This window comes from Phyllostomus discolor, chromosome X (genome assembly GCF_004126475.2).
Source record: "Phyllostomus discolor isolate MPI-MPIP mPhyDis1 chromosome X, mPhyDis1.pri.v3, whole genome shotgun sequence".
Classification (NCBI taxonomy): domain Eukaryota; kingdom Metazoa; phylum Chordata; class Mammalia; order Chiroptera; family Phyllostomidae; genus Phyllostomus; species Phyllostomus discolor.
The window spans coordinates 24,899,459-24,915,770 of record NC_050198.1 but is presented as its reverse complement, the minus strand read 5'-3'; the positions used below and the strand labels follow the sequence as shown (position 1 = coordinate 24,915,770).

General features: G+C 41.4%; 1 long non-coding RNA gene across 1 annotated transcript; it reads left to right on the top strand.

The window, feature by feature from the left end:
- Positions 1 to 2,430: 2,430 nt before the first annotated feature.
- LOC118498409 lies at positions 2,431 to 15,901 on the top strand. Its single transcript, XR_004900894.1, has 3 exons — positions 2,431 to 2,442; positions 5,003 to 5,004; positions 15,659 to 15,901. It is a non-coding gene; the product is annotated as an uncharacterized LOC118498409 (long non-coding RNA).
- Positions 15,902 to 16,312: the final 411 nt, after the last annotated feature.

The window sequence follows — 16,312 nt, the reverse complement described above, 5'->3', positions numbered from 1 at the left end:
TTATTAAACTTGTTTTTCTCCTGTTAATTTATCTTTCATTACAGGGGGTTCTCAACCAAGAACCTAAAAAGGTAGAGAGAAAATTATTTTCCCTCTTCTACAAAGGCTAAGGTAAATGGAGAGTAGTGAGTGCAGATGAGAGAATGTGAGATGAGAGCAGAGTGGTACAAAAGCTCTCAGTGCCTTGCGCACAAGGGTAAGGGCTTTAGATTTCATTCAAAGAGCAATGGGAACTCTTTGAAGGGCTTCATGCAGATAAATGACTCAGTCTGATTCAGGCTTCTCGCTGCTGTGTGGAGAATGAATTGTAGTGCAGGCAAGAGTAGAGCACAGAGAACAGTTAGTAGGCTCTTATAAGAGTCCAGGCAGGAGATGATGGTGGTAGCAAAGAATGAGAGAAGTGGACCTATTGCAGATCTATTTGGAGGGTAAACAGAAACTTGCTGGTACGTTGGATGGCAGTGGGATCTCTATATACTGCAATGTTACTGTATCCCTACAGTCCAGGACTCCTAACCTGGGATCCATGTGTCCTGGGAGATCCATGAATGCACCTTAGGAGTCCATAATCTCCCTGAACACAATTGTGTGTCTGAGCATTGTCTTGGTGGGGGTTGTGGTGGGGTAGGGGTTCATGGTTTTAAAGATCCACTCTCCATTCTTTTCTTCTCTGTTCTCAGTCCTTGGGTTTGGCCAATGGGGATCCCCAGCAAGATGGAAGAGGATAGAGTGAAGCCAGGGATCATATTTCCCTGATTTTCTCTCTGGAAGGTCATCTCAGTCTGGCTGTGTTCCTTGAGAGAATGTCACAGATCTTATCAAGGCAGCCCTCTGTGTGGGAATTTTCCCATCTGGGTTCCATTTACCACTCTGTCTCCTTGATCTTTGGACCTAGGAGTGATAGTAGCCTCAGTGTACTGCATTGACCCTAGTTGGCATAGCTGGAAGCTTTCAGAGGGATCTATTTCTTGGTTGGCTCCTTACTTCTCATTGGCTTGGGCCTTTAGGGCATCTCTCCTTACAAGGACTTGAGGAAATAATTCAATGAAATACTACTGCCTAGAGTACTTTGTTCACAATAAAACACTGTATAACTACAAGGGTTTTATTACTACTATGAGCTGACTGAGCCATAGCAGGTGAAAACCTGACTAAAAGTCATGTAGGAAAATCATCTGGTAACCTGTAATATTTACCTTTGGCCTCTCCTCCTATTTACTTATTTAGATTATAATTTTAAAACACAATATATCAAAATGGTGCACAACTCTCACTGAGAACCTGAAAAGGGAATGGTTTCAGGCATCTGTTTTAGCCAATGGGCCCCTATGGTGGCCTGTGTCTTTTCTAACATATGAGCTGAGGAATTAAAGGTCTATTTCCTCTTTAGGCTGCAGCTGCACAATCTCATTCAGGATTCCACCTGCTCTGTTTTGGTCACTGACACATCGGTCTTACTAAAAGGTGAGGAAGTTTGATCTAGAGGGGCTTTGCCTAGTACCTGAATACGCTTTGACACAACTTAATATACACACCAGACATTTTCATTTCTGACCTCTTTTTCTCTCAGGTTTTCTGACTAGCTCTGAGAGCTGGTGGGTAGAAACATATAACCCCTTTTGGCACAGGCTCCAGGCCAAAATGAAATTTTTTGGCATCCCTGTCCTTAGAGCTAGCAGCTTCTATGAATTGTGCATTCCGATATCTCTCAACAAACAGTTCTATCTTTCAAGTGATATCAGTGTTTCTGCAGTCTCTTCTCTTAGCTAAATCCCACCCACCCCTTCTTGATTATCTTGGCCAACTTCTTGCCAATTTCTACTAATAAATGTCCCCTCTGGTTCTGACTTTTCTAAGACTCCCATGTGCCCCCCTTCTCTTCTTCTCTTAAATATCATTCTCAAGGACATGCTCTTACCTTGTTTTCCAGAAGCCTCTCGGGTCAGTATATGTCATTGTCACCTTTACATCCCAAATTATCTTAGTTATGATGCAGGTATAATAACAGTTCACACAATGGAGAGTCCATCATACTGTGGGAAAATCAAGTTGCCTTGTGTCTGTAGCCACAAAATTTTGGCTGAATAAGTTCTGAAGTGTTATAATGTGTAGGACATATGGCCACTACTTAAGGTTAATTTTAATCATTCACTCATTTTTTCCCTAAATCGGTTCAATTGAACTGCCTACTAGAAATTGCTTCTTAGGACTCCCAGCCAAGATGGAGGCATAGGTAGATATACTTTGCCTTCTTGCACAACCAAAAGAAGGACAACAAATTTAAAAATAAAAAAATAACCAGAACTACCAGAAAATTGAACTGTAATGGAAGTCCGACAACCAAGGAATTAAAGAAGAAACATTCATTCAGGCAGGTAGAAGGGGCAGAGATGGGCAGCTGGGTGGAGAGGACTTGCGACAAAATGGCAGATGGAGGATCAGGTGGGCGAGGTGACGACTAATGGACCAGGCGGTCCCACATCTACATGCTGGTAAACCAGGAGAAACAACCACGGAGCGAGATAGACCGAGCAACCTAGGGTTCCAGCATGGGGAAATAAAGCCTCAAAACCTCTAGCTATAAAAACTTGTAGGGGTCGTGGCAGCAGGAGAAGCTCCCAGCCTCACAGGAGAGTTCATTGGAGAGACCCACACAGTCCTAGAACATATACAAGCCCACCCACCTACCCAGGAATCAGCACCAGAAGGGCCCAATTTGCTTGTGGGTAGCAGAGGAAGTTGCTGAAAGCAGTCAGCCGAGTGCCAAGCAAGAGGCATTGTTCCCTCTCTGACCCCTCCCCCACAGACAGCACCACAATGCAGTGATGTGGGTTGCCCCACCCTGGCCAATACCTAAGGCTCTACCCCTTACAACCTAACAGGTGCGCTGAGACAAAGAAACATGGCCCAAATGAAATAACAGATCAAAGCTCCAGAAAACATACAACTAAGTAATGAAGAGACAGCCAACCTATCAGATGCAGAGTTCAAGACACTGGTAATCAGGATGCTTACAAAATTGGCTGAGTATGGTCGCAAAATAGAGGAAGTGAAGGCTGTGAAAAGTGAAATAAAGAAAAATATACAGGAAACCAACAGTGAAGTGAAGGAAACCAGGACTCAAATCAATGATTGGAGCAGAAGGAAGAAAGAAATATTCAACCAGAACACAATGAAGAAACAAGGATTCAAAAATATGAGAAGAGGTTTAGGAACCTCTGGGAAACTTTAAATGTTCCAACACCTGAATCATAGGGGTGCCAAAGAAATTGCAAACTTATTTGAAAAAATAATGAAGGAGAACTTCCCCAATCTGGCAAAGGAAATCAACTTCCAGGAAGTCCAGGAAGCTAAGAGAATCCCAAAGAAGTTGGACCCAAGGAAGCACACATCAAGACACATCATAATTACATTACTCAAGATTAAAGAGAAGGAGAGAATCTTAAAATTAGCAAGAGAATGGGAGACAGTTACCTACAAAGGAGTTCCCATCAGACTGTCAGCTGATTTCTCAAGAGACCTTACAGGCAAGAAGGGGCTGGAAAAAAGTATTCCAAGTCATGAAAGACAAGGACCTATATCCCAGATTATTCTATCCAGCAAAGTTTTCATTTAGAATGGAAGGGCAGATAAAGTGCTTCTCAGATAAGGTCAAGTTAAAGGAGTTCATCATCACCAAGCCCTTATTATATGAAATGTTAAAGGGACTTATCTAAGAAAAAGAATATGATAAAAATATGAACAGTAAAATGACAATAAATTCACAACTATTAACAACTGAACCTTAAAAAAAAAATGAAGCAAACAACTAGAACAGGAACAGAATCACAGAAATGGAGATCTCATGGAGGGTTATCAGTGAGGATGAAGAGAATGGGGGAAAAAGTAAGGGAATAAGAAGCATAAATGGTGGGCACAAAATAGATGGGGGGTGGGGCATTATGAATAGTGTAGGAAATAGAGAAGCCAAAGAACTTCTATGTACCACCCATGGGCATGAACTGAGGGAGAGGAATACTGGCGGGAGTGGGGTGCAGGGTGGAGGGAATAAAGGGGAGAAAAAATGGGACAACTGTAATAGCATAATCAATAAAATATATTTTTTAAAAATAGAAATTGCTTCTTGATTAGGTTGATTTGTTCTGGAGAGAACATCAGGAGAGAGAAATTCTAACCATTTTAAAGAACTGACATCCCAGGGTGACCCCTTTTCTGAACACAATTATCTTTCATTATAGCCTGTGTTGTTTGCCTCCATGCCTGTGATTCTATAGTCATTATCTCCCTGAAAATACAATTTTTGTTCTTGCTAAGGTCAGTATTAAAAAACAAACCAAACTACACTCAAAATAATGGCAGGAAATGTGCTTTAAAATAACAAGGTAACAACTTAAAATTGCTAACATAATCATTGTGAACCCTGGCTGTCCACTGACAGTTATGCTTAGACAGGGAGAGCTGGAATGATCCAGAAACCTGATGGACATAAGTGAAGGGCAGAATGCTATAACTAGCACCTGGTTGTGGTGACATCCTAAACACTCAGGAACAGGGTCAGGAATTCAGCTGGACCCCCAAAGTAACAAAACCATCTGGTTTGACACATTCGAAGTTTTGTTAGAATTAGCATGAGACAGGCGCAGTAAACTGCCTTTTCAAAGAAATGGAAGCACATTGGCTTAAAAAAACTTCATTGAAGTAAAATGTATGCACAGAAAAGTGCACAAATCTTAAGTGTATGCTCACTGAATTTCATAAACTGAGAATGCACATGTAACCAGCACCTAGATCAAGGAACAGAAAATGACCAGTGAACCCCCCAAAATTCCTCTTTTGGTTCTTTCCAGTCACTATCCAACCATTCTTCCCTCCTTAGCACTTCTATCTAGCATACTTTATATTTTACTTGTTTATCTTATTTATAATTTATCTGTTCAGCCAGAATGTAAGCTTCATGAGGGCAGAGATTTGTGTTCTGTTTTGTTAAGTGCTACATCCCTAGCTGTGCCTAGCGCACAGTTATCATTCAGTAAATATTTTTGAAAAGAATGGATGAAATGTTATAATAAGAAATACAAAAAATAGACACAACCACCAACAGATGAATGGGTAAAGAAAATGTAGTATATCTATACAATGAAATATTATTCAGCTATAAAAAGGAATGAAGCATTGACACACACTACAACATGCATAAACCTTGGAAACATAATGTGAAGTGAAAGAAGCCCAACTTAAAAGACCACATATTATATAATTCCATTTATATGTAATGTTCACAATAGGTAAATCTATAAAAATAGAAAATAGATTAGTGGTTGCCTATGGCTGGGGGAGTGACAGAATGGAGTGAGTGCTTAATGCATAAGGGCTTTCTTTTGGAGTCATGAAAATGTTTTGGGACTAGATAGAGGTCATGGTTGCACAACATTATGCATATACTAAATGCCACCGAATTGTACATTTAAGGATGGCTCATTTTTGTTAGGTGAATTTCACCTCAATAAACCAAATTTTTAAAATATCCTAAAAGGAACAAAACTTGTTGAACACTTTTCCATTCTCCATCAGAAAGAGTGAATTCTGGTAACTGGACAATCCTTTGTGTGAGGAGGGTCATAGATATGTAGGCAAAAACCTAGTAATTTGGGTAGGCTAAATTGCTCTGTGCAGCAAGGAGAGGGAGAATTTCTAGTCATAAGAGCTGGAAGACTGGAGCCAGCACAACTGAGTGAAGGTACATGAGGAAGGAGAAAAAGATACAGAGGCTGCAGGGCCAAGAGAAGAAAATTTGGATGAACCAGTTAATGGGATTCTTGAGTGAAATGCAACTTTTTGTGGTGTTAAGGATCATTTCTGAATACAATAGGCAGTGTTAATAAGTTTGGTACTTTTGAGACAGGTTTTAAACTTCTTAAAAAGAAGGGAGGAAGGTGGGTTTGGCTGGGGCGGGGGGAGTGGTGGGGGGAAAATTCAAACAACTGTAATTGAACAACAATAAAATAATTTTTTAAAAAACTTCTTAAAGAGAAAGATTCCTGAGTCTAGGAAGCTAAGGCATGGTAGGGGTTGAATGTTGGCCCCCAAAATATGTATCCATGTCCTAACCCTTGGACCCTGTGAATGCGACCTTTTTTGGCCAAAAGGTGTTTGCAGATGTAATTAAATTAGGGATCTCAAGATGCCAAGATTACCCTGGATTATCTGGGTGGGCCTATAATTCCAATGACAAGTGTCCTTAGAAGAGAAAGGCAGAGATTTGAAACAGACAGAAGAGGAGAAGACACAGGCACATCGAGCTGAAGATGTTAGGATGGAGGAAGAGATTGGAGTAGAGTGATGTGGCCACAAGCCAAGGAACACCAAGGAATGCTGGTAACCACCAAAACTCAGAAGGTGTATGGCCTTGCAGACACCTTGATTCTGACCTTCTAGTTTCCAGACTATGAGAGCATAAACTTTTATTTGAAGCCACCAAGTTTGCAGGCATTGTTATGGCAGCTCCAGTAAACTAATACAGGCCTCCAGGAGTAAATCCAACAAGTTGGAGGTGAAAACACATGCAGAGCCAAGAGTTTGGGTCCTTGGGGATCCAAGGAGTGGAGAAGATGCCCTCTTTGTGTCCATGAAATGAGCTGGTGGTTTTCTGGCTTCTGGAGTGGCCCCTATGCATGTGTGTTCACGTGACACAGGGCAGTAGAGGAAGCCATGGACTGGGGCTGACTGGCTCCAAGCATTTTACATCCTTTGGCCATTGTCAGCATTAGTGCTGAAGAATAGATGGATGCTCTGGACACAAGTGAAAGTGAGAGACACTGAAACGGCAGCCAAAGAGAAGGCAATCTATATTTGCTTGGTGGAAATACAATTTTCCTGCTCTGTGAGCCATGCTTATTAATTTAGAGTAGGGAGGGAAAATTGGCAAAATCTGCCATCTTTTACTTGATAAAGTGATCAACAAGCTACCTGAGGTGGCCATGTTTTAGCAACACTGGATGAAAATGCTTACTGAGAGAGGATGGAAGGAGGGGGATGAACAAATTTGATTTTGAAAGAACAATGCCACAGAATGTTTACATATGTGAAATCCACTATAAAAAGAGCATCAAATTTCAAAATTCTTATGGTTTCAAATCCACTTGTTTACAACTTTAGTGAAATTGTTTTAATGTACTTGTTTATGACAAAGGCAAAAAAAGTTGCTTTGATATAAGAATGAAGTCAGTCGTGCCAGGATGTCATCATTCTACATCTGTTGTTGTGGATAAGAAGTTAGCAGTCCAGCTGCTGAGGGGCCTGCTGGGGGCTTACTGATAAGAACATATGGAGAAACAACCATGGCAAGGGGACATTTACACTATAAACACTGACAGTTTGTGAAGACTATTTGAGAGTTTTGGTTTGGGAAAGGTGACTCGTCACTAACCTAAAAATTCTCTGAAGACCCTTGAAACATTTGTTCCTACCATAATCAGGACAACTCATTGGTCAGTAGTGATATTAAACTATGCAGCAGTCTCTGGAGTGATAATCCTCACAGCAACTCAGCTTGTCTACTAACACTGGAGTCTCATTCCCTAGCAACAGCTCCAGCAAAAAGGGACTTTTACTTTTTCACTGCCAGCTGGGAATCAGCTCTAGGTTAGTTGCCAACTCTCCCTATTGCCTCTTCATATAACATGGTATACCTCCATGTCTTAGTTATTGTAAATAATGCTGCAATGAACATAGGAAAAACATATATCTGTTCAAGTAAGTGTTTTCAATTTTTTTCAGGTAGATACTCAGAAGAGAGATTCTTGAGTCTTAGGGTAGTTCTATTCTTAACTTCTTAAGAAACCTCTCTACTGTTTTCCATAGTGTCTGTACCAAATTTACATTTTCAACAGCAGTGTATGAAGCTTCCCTTTTCTCCACATCCTCACCAACACTTGTTATTTCTTGTCTTAATGATAATAGCTATTCTAACAGGTGAGAGATGGTATCTCATGGTTTTGATTTGCATTTCCCTTGTAACTAATGATGTTGCAAATCTTTTCATGTATCTGTTGGCCATTGTATATCTTCCTTGGAAAAGTGTTTATTCAGATCCTCCACCTATTTATTTTCTATCCTCATACAAGGATGTTTATTGATTTTTGAGAAAGAGAGAGAGAGAGAGGAAGTGGTGGGGGGAGAGTGAAGGGGGGAAGAGAGAAAGAGAGAGAGAGAAAGGAACATCAATGTGAGAGAAAAACATCAATTGGTTGCCTCCCATATCTGTTCTGACCAGGGATCAGAACTTTTGATGTACCAGACGATGCTCCAACTGAGTGATTCGACCAGGGCCTTTGCCCATTTTTTAATTGTATTGTTTGTTTTTGTTGTTGTTGAGTTGTGTGAGTTCTTTATATAATTTGGATATTAACTCCTTAAAGAAGTGGTACATATATACACTGGAATACTACTCAGCCACAAAAAGATGAAATGTTGCCATTTGCTACAACACAAATTAATCTTGAGAGTATTATGCTAAGTGAAATAAAGTCAGATGGGAAAGTACAAAAACCATATGATTTCATGCATATGTGGCATATAAAACAAAAAGTAACAAATTAACAAATAAAAGCAAACTCATAGATAGACAAGCAGAATGGTGGTTACCAGAGGGGAAGAGAGGGTGGGAGGAGGGCATAGAGGGTAAAGGGAGCCAAATATATGGTGACTATATTTTCTGTGGTGATCACACAATAAAGTATATAGATGTATTACAAAGTTGTACACCTGAAATTTATATAATGTTATTAGCCAACATTATCCTAATAAATGTAATTAAATAATATTTTTAAAAAGGTGTACCTCATATTAAATTTGGACTTTATTTCTCTTGTCTCCCCTTGCCTGGAACAATAGTATAACTGATCAGCCATTTGACTGGAGTATGTCATTTCTTTATTTGGCTATTAAGAGATATCCTGTGTACCACTGACTAGAGAAATGATTATAATTACCACAGCAAACCTGTGCTAAATAAATTGCCGGCAAAGATAGACTCAGTTTCTGAGCATAACTTTTGCTGCCACCCAAAACAAAAGGAAAACAACTGTTTTAAAACTTCCTTTCTCTGATTGCTGCAAAGAGAGAAGATAATATAGATGGGAGAAAGGAGAGGATCTTTGACATAATTATTTATTTAGCCTTAAAGCCTTGAGTATACACTTGAGTGATACCAAGATCTTATCTTTTTGGGTTTTATAATGTTTAAGAATCCTTGGAGCCCTGGCCGGGTAGCTTAGTTGGTTAGAGCATCATCCCCATACACCAAGTTTACAAGTTCGATCCCCTTTCAGGGCACATACAAGAATCAACCAATGAATGCATAACTAAGTGGAATAACAAATAGATGTTTCTCTTTCTCTCTCTAAATCAATAAATAAAAATAAAAAAAAAGAAGCCTTGGAAATTAAATTGTCTTTCCTCCTGTTCACATGTAATTGTACATTTTATGTTTTAAAAACTGTATTTCCTATGTAAGACTCACTACCTTCTCTTTTGATTCACAGAGGATAGTTACTTAGAGAATATAGACTTGGCTGATTATTTTCTTTAACTATATCTTAAGGAATTATGGTAAAACTTAATTGAAAATTTCCGGACTGCAAAAATAACTTCACTTCCATTTCCTTCTCCTCTTCCATTTATTTATCTCATAAAATCAAGATAAAGTTGTATCTTCTCAATTCTTCCATTACCATCCCCTTCCCCACCTTGGTCTATATGTAAGGTATACATTATTCATCCTCCAGTTCCTTTAATAATCTCTCTTCCTCTCCCACCCACTCCCCAACACCCACAGTCTATAAATCAAGCACCTGGGATACAGATACTCAGTATAAGGTAGAATTCTTCCCTACAATCTGGGATATTTCTTTTCTTATGTATTTTTCTTTTAAAGTGAAGCAAAGTATTGTTATCAGTCAGGATTTAGACAGGAAAGCAGAGCCACAATGAGTATTCTAGGAATGAAACCTTTCACAAATGTAGGAAGAACTTGGGAAGTGAATGTCTGAAAGGGGGAAGCAGAAGATCAGAGAGCCAATAGCCACTACTGGAAGCATTTGTGAAGTTGGACAAATCAGAGCTTTCAGGAAAGTTCAAGGAGCCAGGTGAATCCAGTTGGCCAAGTGAAGCTGCAAAGGGGGAGTTCATGGAGAGGTTTATGGGAAGCTGTGGCCTCTGTGTAACTCCTGCCTGTGTGGGTCCACAGCCATGCCCCTGGTGGTGGGCCTGAAGCTGTTGTTGGCTAGCAGAGCCAACAGTAGGAAATGAGAGCTGGAGGTGGAGCAGGAGAGAGCTGGATAAGCTAGGACCTTCAGGGCACCCCTGTTTCTGTCCATCACTCTATCTGATGAGAAATCTACCAAGAGTAGTGATTGCTGCTTGCTTTCTGCATTACAATTCTCACACAAGCTCCTCTTTTGGCCAACTCTAATCCAGAATCATACAAGGGAGAGGCTTCTAGAAAACATAGTTCCTTGCCATAATCAAGTTTCCACAGCACAACACCCACCATGGTAAACAAAATGGCATCACAAACAAAAGCCATTTTCAAATCGCTCTTCCATTCTAATGTCCCTCAGCTCAGAATTCAGGATGCATAAGTGTGTCATCCTTTTTATGATGGTCAAATAAACCTAGTTTTGTTGCTGGTGGACCTGACAGGATACTGTTGTCCAGAGTGGGTGGCATCTGCTGAGAAGCTCATAAGATTCCTAGTTGTGGCTCTGACTCACATGTTATATGTACTCACATGTAATGTATAACCCTGGGCAAATTCCTCCCTGTTGTGCCTCTTATTTCCTCAACTGTAAAATCGGCAGAATTGTACTCAGTTGGTATTTGGATAATCCAAATTAGATAATGGAAGTGAAAGTACTTTATAAACTGCTAAATGCCATGATGATTGTAAATCCCATTATTTCTTTTTTTTTAAATATATTTTATTGATTATGTTATTACAGTTGTCCCATTTCCCCCCTTCTCTCCCCTCCCCCCTGTACCTTCCTCCCACCCACATTTCCCCGCTTTAGTTCATGTCCATGTGTCATACTTATGAGTTCTTTAGTTTCTACATTTCCTGTACTATTCTTGCCCTCCCCCTATCTATTTTCAACCTACATTCTATGCTACTTATTCTCTATACCTTTTCCCCCCTCTCTCCTCCTCCCACCCCCCTGCTGCTAACCCTCCATGTGCCCTCCATTTCTGTGGTTCTGTTCCTGTTCTAATTGTTTACTTAGTTTCTATTGGTTTTGCTTTAGGTGTGGTTGTTAATATTTGTGAGTTTGCTGTCCTTTTACTATACATGTCTTTTCTTTATCTTCTTTTCTTAGATAAGTCCCTTTAGCATTTCATACAATAAGGCCTTGGTGATGATGAACTCCTTTAACTTGACCTTATCTGAGAAGCACTTTATCTGCCCTTCCATTCTAAACGATAGCTTTGCTGGATAGAGCAATCTGGGATGTAGGTCCTTGTCTTTCATGACTTGGAATATTTCTTTCCAGCCCCTTCTTGCCTGTAAGGTCTCTTTGGAGAAATCAGCTGACAGTCTGATGGGAACTCCTTTGTAGGTGACTGTCCCCTTATCTCTTGCTGCTTCTAGGATTCTCTCCTTCATTTTTACCTTGGCTAATGTAATTATGATGTGCCTTGGTGTGTTTCTTCTTGGGTCCAACTTCTTTGGGGCTCTCTGAGCTTCTTGGATTTCTTGGAAGACTGTTCCCTTTGCCAGATTGGGGAAGTTCTCCTTTATTATTTGTTCAAATACGTGCTCAATCTGTTGCTTTTCCCCTTCCGATTCTGGTACCCCTATAATTCGGATATTGGAACGTTTAAAGGTGTCTTGGATGCTCTTAATCCTTTCCTCAATTTTTTGAATTCTTATTTCATCATGCTTTCCTGCTTGGTTGATTCTATCTTCCTTCTGATCCACTGTATTGTTTTGAGACTCATATTCCTTCCTTTCACTATTGGCTCTCCTCCGAGTATCTTCCTGCATCTCTTTTATGGTAACCTGCATCCTTTCATCTAAATTGCATCCAAAATCAATCAGTTCTGTGAGCTTTCTTATCACCAGTGTTTTCAACTGCGCATCTGATAGGTTGGCTAATTCTTGGTTGCTCAAAAGTATGAGTCCTGGGGGACTGATCTGCTCTGTTGAAAACATATTTTTCCCCCGTCTCTCCTTTTTTTTTTTTTTTTCCCGGTCTGGTTGCTCCTGTTATGGTGGGGGGCGGAGCCTTAGGTGCTCACCGGGGCTGGGCACACCAGTCGCTAGATTGTGACGTTATATGTGGGGGTGGGGCGGGAGCAGGAGCGGGACGGGAGAAAACAATGGCGGTAGTTCCATTCTCCTGGGTTCAGACGCTTCTCTGGGCTCCCGGGCTGCGAGTTCTGCCCTGGTCCACAATCGCTACCCCTCTGGGTCCGCCAGCCGCAGCTTGCGTACTCAGGGATCACCGCTGCCTTCTTGCGCCCCAGATGGCTGTCGCGCCGATTTCACGCCAAACTTTCCCCGACCTCCGCGCACCGCTGACTCGAGCCAGCCCCGCGCCCGCCGGGCTCGTCTTCTCCTACCAGTCTGGATGAACGCGTCTACTTCAACTTCTTGGCTGCCCGACTTCCATTCAGATAAATCCTCTGCCAGATCTGGGCGTTATTCTGATAGTAAATTATTGTTTTTCTAATCTTGGTTGTACGAGGAGGTACGGTGCGTCCACCTATTCCTCCATCTTGCCGGAAGTCCCCCCATTATTTCAAGGAATATTTTTCAGCTTGACAAATGTTTAGAGCTTAAGAACAAAAGAGATGCTGAAAAGTAATATTGAAGTGAATCAGTTAATGAATGAACATAACTTGGCATCGTGGGAAAAAATTTTAAGGTGTTGGTGGGGACATAATTTCAGATATGGAAGCTGCCAGAGAATATATTTACTCCCAAAAGTCAGTATGCTCCATAGACCCTCATCAGTGGCACGATAACCCAGAAGTTTCCCTCCCTCTACTGATGCCTGTTTATTTTCTAGTTAACAAATAGTAAGGGGGATATCATCATCATCATCATCATCATCATCATCTGCCTGAAGACCCAGAACACCCTGTAGCAGAGCACTACTGATAGGACAGGGATTAATGTTGGCCTCTCTGGAGGGTAATTTGGAAGTTTGGCTTATGACCTACTAATTCCACTTCTGTGAGTTTATCTGAAGGATGTGTTCTAATATGTATAAATGTATAACTGCTAGGCTCTTGCATTCTATAGGTGAGCAAACTTCATCTCAGAGGTTTTGCATTGAAGAAAGCACCTGTAGGAACCTTCATGATATAGCCTAATTGGGGGGAGGCACTCTGATGGACAAAGGTAAACTAAGAGTTAACAAGACTGTGTGGAGTTCCTTCTCTGTGTCAGTCCCTCATCCAGATTATGAGAATATTGCAATAAATAAAACAGACCAACTTCTTCCCTAATGGAGGAGAGAGGCAACACAAAAGTGGACAATGTAATCAAATGTCAAGTTAAGTATCTGAGGAAATCAAAGCAGTGTCAAGGATCAGAGAATGATGCAGGTGCCTTTTTAGAAAATTTGGTGAAGGAAGACCTCTTTGAGGAGGTGCCATTTACTCAGCAACATGAATGAATGGAGGTAGGAAGCTATGCTAATATTTATGGGCAGAAAATTTCAGGACAAGGAAGAACAAATGCATAGGCCCCAAGATGAGAAAGAACTTCTTTATTCAAGAGACAATGGGGAGGCCAGTGTGGCTGCACCACAGAAAGCAAGGAGGGTAGTAGCTGAGGTAAGAGGCAGGTTGATGTGGGTCAAGTCAGGTGAAAAGTTTTGAACTGAAGTGTCACTTTTGCTGGCTTAAATATTGAAAAGATACTCATGGAGGGTAAATTAAAGATGGGAAAGAATGAAAGCAGAGAGACCTGTTAGGGTCTACTGCAGTGGTCCATAAGGGAAGCTATCAGGATGCTAGAACCAGGGCAGGTTAGTGGTGAAGAAAGTGAAGAGTAGTCAGAGCCAGCATGCACTCTGAAGGCAGGGCTGACAGGATCTGCTACCAGATCAAATGTGAGGTGTGATAGAAAGACAAGAGTTAAGGATGGCTCCACAGTATTGACGAGAGCAAGTGGAAGAATAGAACTGCTACTTATTGAGATGGAGACTACCAGGCAAGGAAAACATTTGGGACTGACACAAAATATAGTTTTGGAAAGATTAAGTGTGAGATGCATAATAAGTATCCAAGTAAGGATGTTGAGCAGTCAATTGGGAATATGAGTCTAGAGGTGAGGGCAGAATATATAAATTTGAGAGTCATTAGTAGATAGAAGGTTGTTGTTAAAGCCATTAGACTGGATAAGATCATCCAGGAGTGAGTAAAGATAGAAAAAAAGGTCTAAAGTCTGAGTCCTAGAACATCTCAATGTTTAGAAGTTAGGAACAGGAGAATGAGCCAGTAAAGACAGACTGAGGGGTGGCCAGTAAGGAAGGAAGAAAATCAGGAGAAGGCAGTGTTCCGGAAACCAAATGAAAAAATGTTTTAAGGAGTAAGTGGTTTCTTGGGATGTGGGAGGGATTAAATAATAAAGTAGGAGGCATTTGGAATTTTCAGGGCTACTAGATTGAGGAGGTGAAGAGTTTAGGTACAGAGGAAAGAGAAGACAGGAGGAGGTCAATGGACATAGCAGAAGTTCCAAGGAACGTGGCAGGATGTCAGGGTCCATAAAGAAATATCAGTGGGAAGTTCCCATGTGGTGAAGAATGGCCAGCACCTTTCCAGAAGGTCAGTGCAATCTCTACCAAAATTCTAATGACATTTTTTCACAGAAATAGAAAAAAAAAACCCTAACATTTGTATGGAAGCCCTGGCCAGTTAAATCAATCAGTTAAAACTGTCATCCTGATACGCCAAGGTTGCATGTTTAATCTCTGGTCAGGGAATATACAAGAATCAACCAATGAATGCATAAATAAGTGGAACAACAACTTGATGTTTCTCTCTCCCTTCCTCTCTCTCTCTAAAAATCAATGAAAAATTTTAGAATTTATATGGGTCCACAAAAGACCCTGAATAGCCAAAGCAATCCTGAGAAAGAAGAACAAAGTTGGAGGCATCACACATCCTTATTTCAAACTATACTACAAAGATATAGTAACCAAAAATGGGCAGGTCCTACATCCATGTGTGGTGGATAAAAATTCGGTCCTTTTTTATGCTGTTGAAGTACTCACTAAGTTCATTGAGCATCCTTATAACCAGTGTTTTGAACTATGTATCTAGTAGATTGCTTGTCTCCGTTTTGCTTAGTTCTTTTTCTGGAGTGTTGATCTGTTCTTTCATTTGGGCCATGTTTCTTTGCCTGCTCATTTTGGCAGCCTCCTTGTGTTTATTTCTATGTATTAGGTAGACCTGCTAATGACCCCTTGTCTTGGTAGCATGGCCTAATGTAGTAGGTATCCTGTAGGGTCCAGTGGCACAGCCTTCTTGATCACCCAAGCTAGGTACTCAGGGTGCACCCCTTGTGTGGGCTGTGTACACCCTCCTCTTGTAGTTGAGCCTTGATTGCTGTTGGCACCTCAGTGGGAGGGATTATCCTCAAGCCAATCAGCTGCAAGGGGATCTACCCCACAGAGCAGGATTTACTTCAGCAGGGCTCTGGTGCCCGCTGAGTCTGCCCTTTGAGTGTGTCACTTGTGGAGCTGGTTAGATGGTGGTACTTCGACACTGTCTGAAGCTGTCCTCTGGGTGCACTGGCTCTGGGGAATACTGTGAGGTGTAGGCCAAGGTCAGCTACCACTTGGGTTCTGCCTGTCACCCGGCCCCCTCCCAGGCATGAGCTACATTACACAATGATCTGCAGATGGCTGCTACTTGTGCTGGGCTTGGAGGTGCCCAGGTGAGGTCAAATTGTGAACCAAGTCTGGCTGCTGCTAGTGCTGGGCCTGGAGATATGGGGCTCGCCAAGGCCAGATGCTGCTTGTTTGAGAGATTTTAGGAAAATCTAAACATTAGCCAAGACAGGCCTTTCCTATGGAAAACTGAACGGAACAAGCTTGGGTGGGCCTGAAAGTTGGGTGCAGCAGGGCCTCAGGGAATTGCCAGGGTAGGGCAAACAGTGTGAGCCAGGTTGATGGAGTGTCAGATATGGTGCGGGCCTGGTGGCTCTGTGGGGGAGGGCCCATCAAAAGAACAATGGTGTCTACTAGAACTTCTGTCTAGGAGAGAGCTGCCCGGCCAGCTCTTGCCCTGATGCTGGACAATT